This window comes from Sitodiplosis mosellana, unplaced genomic scaffold, assembly GCF_009176505.1.
Source record: "Sitodiplosis mosellana isolate CC-2019 unplaced genomic scaffold, AAFC_SMos_1.0 Smas_scaffold_59, whole genome shotgun sequence".
NCBI classification, from domain to species: domain Eukaryota; kingdom Metazoa; phylum Arthropoda; class Insecta; order Diptera; family Cecidomyiidae; genus Sitodiplosis; species Sitodiplosis mosellana.
Window position 1 is genome coordinate 14,319 of NW_022595301.1, and position 13,968 is coordinate 28,286.

At 36.2% G+C, this 13,968-nt stretch overlaps 1 protein-coding gene across 3 annotated transcripts in view; it reads left to right on the top strand.

Moving 5' to 3' along the window:
• Window positions 1-2,864: 2,864 nt before the first annotated feature.
• The window catches only part of LOC129570441 (follicle-stimulating hormone receptor-like), a 50,835-nt gene continuing 39,731 nt past the window's right edge, over window positions 2,865-13,968 (top strand). For 2 of the 3 annotated variants that reach the window (XM_055450039.1, XM_055450043.1), the window contains exons 1-2: window positions 2,865-2,993; window positions 6,208-6,376. The gene's annotated coding sequence lies outside the window, so the exon portion shown is untranslated. The remainder of the gene's footprint in view (window positions 2,994-6,207; window positions 6,377-13,968) is intronic. The other variant, XM_055450040.1, reaches the window with a different exon arrangement.

Below are 13,968 nucleotides of genomic sequence, written 5' to 3' on the forward strand. Positions count from 1 at the left end.
TTTGTTCATGTATTGTGTTGATATTGGAGGGAGTTAACTGTTTCATACATCAAAAATCATTATGCTTGCAACTCGAAAATAAAAAACACCATACAAATATCACCTGTAAAAATTTCACCGGAGAAATTTTTTCATTTCACGAGAAACTGTGTACTTAGCTTCAGATGCAAAAAATGCTGATTTATGACCAAAATGACAACGAAGTGGGTATTTTGGTGTTGATAGACTCCAATTATTTTTACGAAGAAATAGCAGTTTTCTAAGACCAAAATGACATCAGAGGTCTATTTCACGTGTTTTCCGAACAAAAATGTCATTTTCAGTGAAAATAGAGCAAGTTGAAAAATTCACTTAAATCCGACCTATTTTTCGACCATGAAATAGCCTCAGATCGCATTGTAACTACTTTTAATCGATTGCTCGTCGAAAATTTAGCGGATACGGCCTTTCGTGAGCCTTTTCAGCCAGTCAATGCGTGTTTTCGGCAGCAATTTCCGCACGATGATAACGAAAGAGCGAACAATTGTAGAGCGTTTAGTTCAAATTTGTTCGCGCTCAAATTCACTCCGTCACATTCATTCTTGTTTTGATGTCGAAACAGTGAAAAAAAAAATAAAAAAATAAATTTGAAATAAAATAAAATACAATTTAAATTAAATCCGCACATATTTTACATGTTTTGCTGTTTGTCATATGATTTCGCAATATTTCATAATATTTCGTCACCATTATGGATTATTGCGAAATCATACGACATACGATTGTGGCTTTCTGCCGTTCTCCAGTAGTGGCGCTCTACTATTTCACACTCCATGTTTTACATAGAAAAATTTACAGAATATTGCCGGGTGGCAATTTCATCGTAGAATGCGACTCTTCGTACAAATTCCGTTCATTGATGAATTGCCTATGCCCAGAACTTCGAAATACGAATTTTCCCGAATATATGGCATATGCCATTTTGTTGGTATGGTAGCCTGCTACAAACGCTCAGTTTTTGGTAAAAATTGTCGGACTCTCCTGTTAAGCAAATGTCAATCTGAGGACGGGTTAAACTACCAATGCCCATAACTTTTTCGGTTTTTGGACCAATCGGGGCACTTAGACCGGCGTTGGAAAGGTGGCAAGGAGGAGCTTCTCTAAGATACCTCAGACCACCCCTGGGTAAGATATGGGTATAGATTTGAAAATTTATCGAAATTTCCCAACCGCTATATTTTTGCCTAGACCACACTTTAGGCATGGGGGATATGATATGGTGTTTCCAACGGTACCTAACATGCCGAGACCCAAATAGTGCCCTGTGAAAATAGCATATTTACTGTATTTATACTCGTGACGCAAAAACTGGCATTTTTGATATTTGGCTTGAAATGCACAGTTGTTGGAGCGTCACTTGTCGGACTATCGTCCTCCGTGATGTCCCAAATTAATCGAATGACTAGTCAGTCAAAAATTTTCCACACCGGGAGAAAATAGTCACTAACAGGGTAGTGTATTTGTGCAGACCACAAAACTCTTCAAAAAAATCAAAATAACGAAAATTCCACTTTGGCGATCAAAGGAAATGTAATTTCCGACTCAGCCACTAACATCACCCATACATTCGAACATTCATGAAAAAATCGCAAAAAGTGATGATTTCCATACATCATCATCCAATCAGATTTCAACCTCAACCGAACATCTTTGAATCTCGAGACTTTTATTTATTCAGTTTATGAACCAATATAGACAATTTCAAATCATTTTATTCGCTAATCGCCATAGAAAGTTCGATGCTGAAACAAATAACCTTCCATGCAATGCTCTTCTGAGTGAAATTCTTCAAATGAGCGATATTTCATCGCGTTTATAAAAATAGTAATTTTCTTTCAGTAGATGGCGCTCACACCATCGGATTGAGAATTGGATAAAAAAAAGTGGAGGTGAATGGAGGAATTTCTTTCGAATACAATCAATATCATTTTTACAGAGAAGAGATTCGATTCGAAAGCGTTGGAGCAACTGATAAATTAACCAAACTGTTTGAAAATGACGATAAAATTGAAAACTTGAAAAATTCTACAGGAAACCGCTTTATCTCGAAAAAAAAGCTAATAAAGAAACAAATCTCTTAGTCAAACAAAGAAAAATAATTTCAATGTCAATACAAAAAACAAATATTTCAAAAATTCATATGGACTCTCATGCTAAATGAGTGCTTTAATCCATAAAAACTAGTGCAAACAAACCGTTTCAAACAATATTGTTGTTCAAACATAGCTCTCTATCAATTTTAGTTTGTTTAACATTTAATTTGTTTTCTGCGGGTGATCAAGTAGCCTCGGAGCGATTATGATATGTAAACACAGTCTCCATGCATCAGAACGATACGTTTCACGGTGTTTCGCTTGCTTGTCCGCTATTGAGAGTAAAACTTTGGCTCAAACTGAATGAATCACTCATTTTGAGTGAGAATAAGACACGATTGCATTTCGTGAATGCATTAGATGTTCACCAACATTGATAAAGCGCGTGAGTTTATTTCAAGTAAACGAGTAAGCGGAACAAAATAAGCGAGTGAGAGTGTGGTCGAGTAACAAAAATACTTGGTCCGAGTGCCGAATAAGCACATGATAGTATGTGCGTTGAATGAATGAATAATTGTCTCTTTTATTTTCTTCTCACAGTTGACCGTATTCACTCTTACTTCTGTTGAAATATATACGCATGCTGTATACATGTGAGACTCACACTATAAGTGTGGCACTATAGTAGATGTTAAGCGGTAAAGAGCGGTGATGACTGCTGTGGAGCTAAAATTCCATACACAAACGCAATGCAAAAGAACGGCTGTGTCGTCAGTCTTATTCGTAATTTCGACCAGAACGGTTGTGCTACTGAACGGCGCCGCGTACGTGTGGATTCAACACGATTTCTCGTTACACATTTGTTCGAACAGCGAAAGCTGTAGCATTGAACCGCCCGATCGACAAATAAATAGGGCAAAAGTAAGAAAAGATACTCGTTACAATTTTTTCTCGTTCGTTCGTTCGTTCGTTCGAAACATAAATCAATTTATTAGTTATTCTGTGTGAAATGTGCGTTGAATCACTTGAATTTATGAACAAACTTCAGTGGAATAATGAAAGTGAGAACTCTGCGAGAAAAAAAGAGAAAGACTTCATTGGAAGGAAAAACACGACTGAGACAAAATAAATCGATTCCGTTGAAAAGCCAAATAAAAATAAATTGAAGCGAAATCATTGCAAAGCATTTGAAAATAAAAAGTCAAAACGAGCACAAATTCATGAAATAATTCACTTTCATGAGACAGATGTTGTTTTTTTGTCTGTTTTTTTAATCCATGGCATAATTCACATTTTGTGCAACAGAGAAAACATATCCGTTGAAAAGATAAAAAGAAATTAACCATTTTATGATGTTGATCAGTTTTGGTGTCGAATATGCATTTTCAGTTATGTGGAAACACTTTGAACGGAATCCTTTTTTCTATCTCTCGCCTCCAATGGCAGTGACGAAATGTTGAATGAATATGCTGGAAACAACCTCGAGCACTGCACTGAAAATGTACTGAAGAGATAACCATTTGAATGACAAATGGTACGTGCAAGAAAGCTAGCAATTTTTCTTCTCTTTTTTCCCTTTGTCTCGCTTGTTGCAATGCTCGAATTCGATTTGCATCAAATGAATAGAAAAATAGCGTAGATTCCATAGTGTCGAGTGTTTTTCATTTGTTCGCTGATTTTGGCTTGAGATTGTTTGTTTGCGTTTTTATGATGCCATTGGGTGCATCGGTGGCTGCTTCGTCGCATTTGGCTGTTGCTGCTGCTACTGTTGATAATGATGCTACAAACAGTGGGTGAAAATGGTTTGCGTGAATAAAACCACCACCGAAATTCAAAAACAGCCAAAAACTGGAAAAAGAAGAAATAAAAATGCGATGAAATACACAAAAAAAATCTTCAAATAAGCGCGAGAGCTAGACGCACACGACGAAACAAACGAGAGAGAAAACCCAAAAAAAACAACAACGCACCAAATCGAAGTAGCGCGTATGTAAAAAGTATAGATATGATGTGTTGAAAAAATTCGCAAATGTTGACAAAACATGAGATTGTAGCAAGGATTTTTCGTTTGACGTCGTCGACGTCGATGATTCGCATAAAAAGTTTTCGGTGTTTGTGTGTGCGAACGAGCACATAAAAGCACTAATTCTTGTATGGTGTGGCCCCGTTTCTTCGTCCCTGTCTCTCTTCGTTACATTTCTAGTTTAGCTTTGCTCGCTCGGTTTAGCAACTATTGTGCGTGTTCTTTTATATATTTCTCTTGTTGTGTGTCGCATTTTTGTTTCATTCGTTCCCCATTTCGTTCCGTTTCGTTCATTTTATCTCAAAGCATCTTGAGCTTGGTGTGTGTGTGTGTGTGCTTAGTTTCTATTTAACTTGCACATTGCATCAAGCCACTAACTGCGACCCACACTGATACACTAACAGAGAGTACTGCTGTCGCGGTCGCTTAGACGCTGCTGCTGCTGCTGTTGCACTCCTATTCTACACGCTTGTCATGTTCTCGACTGCTGTTGCACACACAAGTCACTCGATTTTTTTTTCTCATATCGTTCAATCCCAATCGTCGCACTGTCTTTGCATCTTTGCGAGAGCATGAGAACGAGACGAGAAATGCAATTTTCAACGTTGCTCGTTTCATTTTGATCGAACATAAATGCACACGTCCAATAGATTCAAATATTGGGTAAAAAAAAGACAAATGCACGCATTCATACTCTCGGAGGTTTTCTTGTCTTGTCTTCTTGTTCTCAATGCATTCGCTCTTTCTCTCTCTTTGTTTCTTTCTCTCTCGCTCTCATTTCCTCTCTCATTTTCGAAGCTCATAACAGAATATTGCAGCTTGTGCTTGAGCTAATTGAGACTACTGCTCATTTTATTAGATATGGTTTTTGTCGCTGTTTGCGCCTAACTCATACTCCCGCCTGGAATTGTGCCAGCAAACATTACGGTTTTTGTCGATTTTCAGGCAGTTTTGTCCTTTTTTCATGCATTTTCTCTGAATTTAGACGGTCATTTTATGCAATTTTGGACCATTTCATTTCATTTACTGAATCTAAAATCATTTGCTCGCGCATTTCAGTACAAAACTGCGACGTTTTATTCGATTTCTTGATTAATGCATAAAAAAAAAACGTTGCAAAAATTATTTGTTTCAGTTGAAAAAGTCGAAAAAAGTTCACAAAACAAGAAGATGAAGTAAGATATCTGAGTCAATCCTTCACCAATGACTATAAATCTCTTCGTTTTCGATTCAAAATCATTCTCAAAGCATTTTTTACGACATTTTTCCACCATGATGGTCAGTATTTCTCAAAGAACTTTGGCTTTGTTGTCTAGATATAAAAAAGGACGTGACTCATCACTAAACGCTGTAGACTCTACGTATATTAAAATCGTACCATCAGTCTACTCAGTCACAGTCTTCTTTCTTTCATTGACAATTGGCTATCTTTTTACGAATTATTATTTTCAATAGTCAATGAAACGGTATTTTTTACATTGAGTTAAATCATGTGAACAGAAAACGATTTCAACTATTCAGATCTAACTGAAGCGCATTGAGGTTCTATAGCTCATTTGCAACACCAGAATAAATTTCAGACGGGTGATTTTCTTTCGATCGCTATAAAATATTTTGTAACGCTCATTTGTTCAACAGTTTAAAATTGAAATGCGAAAATTTGTCAGAATCTGATGCTGATCTTTCATTGAGTTCTAATGCAGTCTTAGGTTTTTTATTCACTCAAACTCTGTGTATGTGTTTTAAGGTTACGGCATCAAATTTATGAATCGCGCAATGAAAATCCAACAGTTATCGCGCGCGAAACATTCAAAAGTGGAAATACAAACAATTTCAGCGACAGCGATTCAACCATGTAAGAGTTGAGATGAGATAAGTTTTGCTTGAACCGTTGAATGAGAACATAAACAAATGTTCAAGTGCTGAGACACTATTTAAATAAGAAACTACTTTAATCGACTTTACCCAAACGAAAACTACTTTGCAAACAAAAAAAGTTTCGATTCGCTGCTCGGTGCATGTGTTTCATATATTGGTTTATGTGCAATCGTTGGCAAGCTCTGTGTTTTAAGTTGAAAGTGTGTTTTTCTTTCTTTTTTTTGACGAATCAAGGGAATAAAGTGAATCAAAAGTGAACAATAAAGAAGTAATGAATTAAAGCTACCGCCGAAGAGTAATGAAAACTGCAGTTTCAAACGCAACGACGCTAACAACATCCTCAATATAAACCTCAATATAAACACTCATAAGCGGGAGTTTACATGAAGAAACGGAAAATTTTGTAAGTAGTTTTGGTTTTTTTTCTTCTTATTTTATTTCTTTGCTATGAAGTATTTTTGCACCAATTGAGATTCGTTTAGGGTCGAATTTTTACTTCGTTTCTTTTTTTGTTGCAACAAAATTGCGACTAGAAGAACAAATTTCGTTCAACTCGGAAGATTTGGCTTGTGAAATGAATAGAATAAGTATTTCGAATAAAAAATTTCTTGAGAAATGCTCAGTAAGAATATGTTCTTGCTATAGCACCTCGAAACACACATGAGAAAAAGCAACATCTTCATCAAAAGTCGAGAAACTTCTAGAAAAACCAGCTCAAGTCTTGAACCTCCAGATGAGATACGACTGTGTTTTTTCGGCAACCGAAATGCAATCGCTCAAAATAGAAGCTAATGTGGTTCAAGTGATCAATTTCCAGTTGGGTCGACCCAAGTTGGGTTGATCAAACCAATGAAATTTCAATTAAAATAGTAGTAATATCAACGTCACACCGAAAGAAAGTCATTAAAATAAATATATTCCGATGGCATTTATCTGATCTCAAGTGCTATCAAAAAATGGACACTAGAAACGGATGTAAAAGACAATTTTCAACACTTCCACTCTGACATAATCTCAATTTTCTGAAAAAAAAATAATTTTTTTTTGTATATTTTGATATACGGCTTTCCCCAAAATCCGGTTCCATATAACAATATCGGCGAAAAGTCATTGAATAATTGGGATGGGTATTGAAGTTGATCAAGAAATCAATTCAAGTACGCATGTATTGTTTACATTTACGTGATTTCATTTTGGTATTTCTTTCAATGACTAGCCAACATTGTTTTCGCCTTGATAAACGCTGCGCCGAAATGAATATATTAATCAAAATTGGGTACGGCACTCTACCACTGAGTCATTTATTATTGATCTCTACGTTATGAGTGCGTGTTTAACATTTTATTTGCTTTTGCATCGAATTCTTTAATAATTCAAAAGTGCTTTCTCGTTCGATTGTTGAGTTTATGTAGTCGCACATATTTGGGCACAAGAGCGGTAACATTTTTTACATACCGTCTCGTTTCATTCATTGTTTTTATTTTGTTTCGGTGGAACACACACGTACAACGTTTTTAGGCGCTCCGTTTTTGCTATTCATTCGCCTCACTTTCGATACGCTCGTGAATGAACCGAGTAAATTGAGTGGATTATCCGAGCTACTTCAAAGTGCCACCAAACGAGTTGCAGTTCACTGTGTCTGTGCGGAACGAGTACGAGGCAACGCCGAGAATGAAAAATAATAAACGAGAGAACCTGGGAGTGCTATCTCAAGAGAGTAATAAAGACAAAGAGAGACAAAAAAATTAAATTCCGTTTAAAAAAATGACAACAAAAAACAATATCAACTTACTCTGGATGGAACAATGATGTAATCGAATGAGGTAAAAATCAAGGCGAGCGAAAAAAAATTCCACAAAGTCAAAGTTTGATGAATTATCGAAGCTGACGTAAAAATATGTTTTCTTTCAGCAATAGAATGTTCGCGCTTACGTTCATCTAAATCTGATTACTATTTTGAATTTGGCTCACCGCAATGATGACATTGGTCACTCGATTTCTTAATGAGTTAAATTATAACAAGTGCGTTACACACAGTCTTTCCCTACAGTCGACACCATTCAAATAATGAGTAATTTATTCATTAGAATTGAGTTTCGTGCGGAGTGTGCTTTAACCTGTAATTAAGTTTGACGCAAATGTGCCCACTTATGCGGTAAATCTAGTGAGAAAAACTATTATGAGCATACAATGTATTCGAGTTCAATTTAGACAAAAATGTAATTTTAGACGATTTTTAGTTCTTTATGTGTGACATACCCACACTTTTTATTTCAATTTTTCACTTTTCTGCCTATCTATTTCGATGAGGTAATGGGAAATACTCATGACAATGACCGGCCTTTAAAAAAAAATTCAATGGTACTGATGTTTTGAATGAAAAGTACTGAAAATGTCTAAAAGTTTGAAAAAAAAAAATCGAACTTTTCTTAAAGACCAGATTTTGTAGGCCCAAATGATCTTGAACAAATTAATCAAATATCAAATCATTGACATATTTTTTCTTAATTCTCTACCAACAAACAATTGTACGTTGGTGTTTGGAGGTTGACACTATTTGCCTGGAATTCCATCAACACTTACGTTTTAGTGAAGTAGAAGTCTCAGAAGACCTACGTCAAATAAGGAAATTCCAACGGTTCGAGATACATCGAACCATTTATTTATATTTGAACTCAATTTCGATCTTTTTCATTCACAATTAAACTCATTTTTCGGTGAAATAACTCAAAACCAGACCTTAAAATTCAAAACCAAAATCAAGCCGTTTTGACTTTCGACGTTCTAAATAAGCCTGTAGTTAATAATTTGTATCATTCACGCAATCATTTGCAGCTATTGTGTCAACAAATTAAATGTAATCTTTTTTTTTCTTCTTCTCATATTCGAATCACATCGTACGGATATCATCATGATCATTAGTTGGATCGTTTTTAATCATTTCTATCTACCAGAGACTGTGTGTGCAACATAGTAACGCCAATCATTAATAATTGTCACCGAATAGTTGCGCGTTGAATTTAGTAATAAGTGTTGATACGTGCGTGTTGCAACGGTGTATATCTAATGGTTTGTTGCAAAAATCTGGGCTAATTCAATATAAACAATAAAAAAAAGCAGTCGTTGCCGTTGGTGGTGGTGGTGCTGATTTTAAAATTAAAGCATGAATATTTGTATCACTTATTTGCCGTAATAAAATATTTGCATTGGACAGAATCAGCGAGCGCGTTGCGTTGCATGCATAAATCGTGTTTGCTGTGGCTTTAACATGTGTGACGTTAGAAAGTAATGGTTCAAGAACGAATATTATTAGAAGTGATTTGAATTTTGAATCGAGGCGATTCGAGGGTCGGTGTGGGTTATTACTTGGAATTCAAGTTTGAATACTTGATAAACTCGCATTACTGCAGAAGGTGAAATGCGATTGAAGTTTATTCAATGAACGAAGCTGCTTCGTCGATGCTTCCAGGAATATGCAACTGCAGGCATTCACACGGGCTCCATTGCAATGAATTCTTGAAAATTTTAGGTGCTAAATTCCAACGAATTCTTGAAAGTTTTATCTCTTCAATTCACCTTCATGAACCAGCTGTACTGCTGACAGCAGTCTGTTGTACTGTACACAATGACGTATGGTAGTACCATACTATGTGTCTCACTCGCCCCTCCTTCTCACTTTGTGTTGATATAATTTGCCTTTGATGAATATGTATTAGCTTGAATCGAATTGATGGCTCTATTTCTATGATACGTTTCATCGATTCGTTCGCTTTTAACCGAGATAGAAAAATACACACACAGCGCGCTTTTTTCTACGCTCTCCGGTTTGTAAATTTTAGGGTGAATGCGTTTTGATTTCCTGTGACAAGAAGTAAAACACGCTAAGTCTTATGTACAAACACATCCACTACGCTATGTATACACATGACCTTATTTTTCTATTGTTAGAAAAAGTTTTCTTTTCACTCTTTCCCTTTCTCCCTCTCGCTTTCTATTTCTCCCTATCTATCTCTCTCTCTCGCTCTCTTTTCCCATTATTTTTATTACATTTCACTGGTTCACTTTTTCACTCATTCGCTGGGTGCTTAAGATGGAAACGCGAGAGAGCGCAAGAGAACGACTACAAGCTTGATATGATTACATTCCACATGGTGGAAAATTCAATTGGAGTTTTGATTGTCGTAAATGGTCGTGGCTTTTTTTTTCAGTTCAATTCTCTTTAACTTTTTAATCGGATTTGAAACTGTTTGCAAAAAAAAACTATCCATGACAAGAGAACGGGTCAGCAAATAAACACAGTCACAAATAATAACCATACTTCCTGTACATGTAGTGAGTGTCGTTAAAAAAACGGGTCATTGTTTGGGCGAGTGAGGAGAAACCAAAACCGTCCTGCTCAAAGCTATTAAAGCTGCATATGGAATTAACACAAAACACTTTTCACAAAGTGCGGGCACCGTGCAAAGAAAAAAAATGCAAGCACACAGCAGGAAAACAGGGAATATGCTCAGAATTTGTTACTTTTCCACGGTGGAGAGATTGTCGGCTTTGTGTGCAACCATTTTTCTCCACACATTTTCGTGCCCAATTTGGCCGTTTGTAAATTATTCAAATGTTTTGCTTTGAAAATTATGTGTTAATTGTCATTCCAGCGCGTGTTCAAATGCACGAAATAATTTGCCATTCATGGATTTTTCGCCGCGGAAGGAATTTTTAGTTCAAACTCCCCTTCTAATGTGAAAGTTCAATGTAATGAAGTTCTTTCAGTTTAAATGGTCTAATTTGAGTTTTTCAAACGGCTCTTTCATTCCATGTCTGATTACATTTTCCATGCGATTCAGTGTGAAACTGTTTCATATGGAGCGTGTTAAACCCTCCTTTCTGACAAACCCCAATGGTTCCACTCCATTCATTTGGTTTGACTTTAATTCGAATGGTTTGCCTTCATTTGGTTAAATTTGGCATAAAAGCCGGCCATTTCAATATGAAAAGTTTCAATTGCAATTGGTACTTTTAAAGCCAGCAAATGATGTGCAAACACGAATAATGGAAAACTTTTGAGACTTTGAAAAGTCTCTCTCTCTCTCTCTCTCTCTCACGTTCGCTTGCAAGAGGCCGAGTTATATAGCACTGTTGAACAAAACCACACAGCATATCCGCAATAAAATGCCGACTTTGTTCTCAATAAAATTCCTATGGTTCTTCGAGTTCGATGAAGTCGACCAGAATCGGCTGTTAATTTCTCGGTGAAATATTCCTCTTGAGTCATAGAACTGCTTATACTGCCTTCTCAGCATAATAACTGCAGTATTGAACCACTAGTGGTTTTCACTTTATCGCTTCTCTTCGTATATTTTATTCCTATTCATCTGAAATATTTCTGGTTTCATTCTCATCTTCAATAATGTTTTCTTCATCTGTTCACCCTTGAAGCATGAACAGATGAAGAAAACACTATTGAAGAATGAAGAGCAGAAGAAAATACCATTGGAAAATCCGCATTGTTGCAATTGTATCCATTTTGATTTTTATCGATCTTCGAAATCTTTCGATTGAATGGATCTTCGGTCGTATATCATAAATTTGTACAATATGCGATTCGTACATAGTGAAATGCCATTCCGACCATTGGCACAATGATAAATCCGGCTAAAATGTACTGACTTCATCAAACACTTGAGAGAAGAAATAAATTCGTTATTTTCCGAAGATGATACATTGTTGCATTTCAATTTGACTTGGAATCATTGTCACAGATAAATGCCAAGAGATATAAATGTTATTGCTGGCGCTAAAAATAATGAAAAAAAATCGAGAGAACGATGAACAAGACAACAACGATGAATTTGAAAGCACATATTGGAGTAATGTTAAGTTCTCAATTAGAATTGTTGGCAAAGCGGCAAATGTTGCCATGGTTTTTGCTTAGATTTATTCAGAAGGGAGAAATTTATACGCACCAAATGCTTCAAATCACTTTGGCAGCTGTTACAAATCTTACTTTTACCGAGTGGAATATTTGGTACACTTTAGCTTCTTTAGCTAATTTTGTTTTGCACGTAAAGCTCGTATGATAGGATTTTTTTCAGTTCCAGGTGGAACATCATATTGGGTGAGTCCTGATAAACCCAGCTCGGTGCATGTTTTTAGGTCGGTATGAAATGAAGAACGGAGATGGCTTCAAGAACGAAGATGAGAACAAACCTTCCAGAGGAGGTTCAAACCTTCAACATTCTTTCACACTCACTCGCTCACAAGATGAGAGAAAAAAACCACAAGGAAAAATCTGTTTCAATTTCATTTTCGTCTTATCTCTCATGAGTTATTGGAAATCCAAACTAATTCAGCTATACCTACTGAATAAGTAAAGCTCATGAATTTGTGATTAAGTTCATAGTCTGAGCAGACGGTCATTTTCTGTTCGTTCGATAGAAATGGTTTGACAAGCGGCTTAGGCCTTAAGTTAATGCATATGATTTGAATTAAATCCGACGCTCTCCTTTGCCGAACCACTAGAAATATGAATAGTCCGATAGAACTTTCTAAAAGTATGAAGTTATAACTGTGTTGCTAGGGTCGATTGATTACCGAATATTGTGGTAATAAAGATCATGCGTAGAGGCACAAACTTAGTTTGAGTGTAGAAAACTACTAAAATCACTGCACGCACTAAATTATTCAGTCCAAATATAACTTTTACTTTGGCTATATTTCCATTTATTGACATCGAAGCTTTGAAAAACTTTGACATCGAGCCACAATTCTTATGCAGATTTTATGTTTGCTACAACATAGCTCGTGCGCAATAAATCAGTCTAGTCTTGGTCTATTGTTCAGTTGACCGTGTGGTAAATTGAACTACACAATGTGACAACGTGTAGTACACTTTATGGAATTGCCGGAATCCAATGTGTCTGCTTTGTTGTAAGTCTTCTCTTTTCACTATTCGGTCTCCAGTCTTTTCTCTTCACTCTCTTCACTCATCTCACTCATCTCTCTCTCTCTCTCCACATTTCTAGAACCTCATTCAACCGTTTGTCATTTGTCTCTTCTTCAAACCAACAAAACAATGAGCGAAAACAGTGTGGTTGTTGCGTGAAGGAGATAATTTCTATGAATCATCGTTGTCATTTGCGTGTTCGATAAGACTGTCTCACCAAGACTAAATTGAGCTATTTTTGCCATTGTCTCTCTGCTATTTTTGCAATGGTGCAGTGAATTGCCAGCCAGACATAGAAACCATTTCATTTGCTTGATAGTGATTTCAGAGTTATTGTCTGTGTGGCGGAACCATGATTTGGCTTTGAGATGAGTGCATAATACAAATCTCAATCAGTGAATCTGAATCGTGTTGGCCGTGGCTGCATGTAAATTGGTTAGATTCAAGCAACAATATGCATTATTATCGAAAGGTACTTCACCATTTAATCTGCCTGACGTCAATTGAATTGAATCAATGGTGGTTTCGACGACCTTTCTTATACAGGTGGCTCAGACAAATTGTGGGTTTTTCATTGTAACAAAAGTGACATTAATGTTTTTGTAACTCCGATTTATTTTTAGAACGAGTACAATTCACAGCTTTGATCTTGTGGTTTTCGTGACAAAATTTCAACGAAATTGTGTTGAACATTGTCGCAAAATAAAGCGAACATTTTGAAATAAAAGAGAGATCAACATGTGACAAATGGCTTCGAACGAAAAAAAAGGAACAAAAACAAGGGAAAAAAAGGAATAGAAAAGAAATACCAACAAGAATAAAAAACAGATAGAAAAAACGCTAAACGAAACAAAGCGAAACGAATCAAATCGCACGTTGTAAATTCGCATTAATGAAATGTGTGCGACGAGCGCTGAACAAAATCAACGTTCAAATTGAACACTTGAACAATGAACGCAACGGATTACACAGACACCAATTTTAAATCACCTCATAAAATTGTACATTGCTTACAGTTAACCTACATCTAATCAGTGTTTGGACATGCTTCAAGC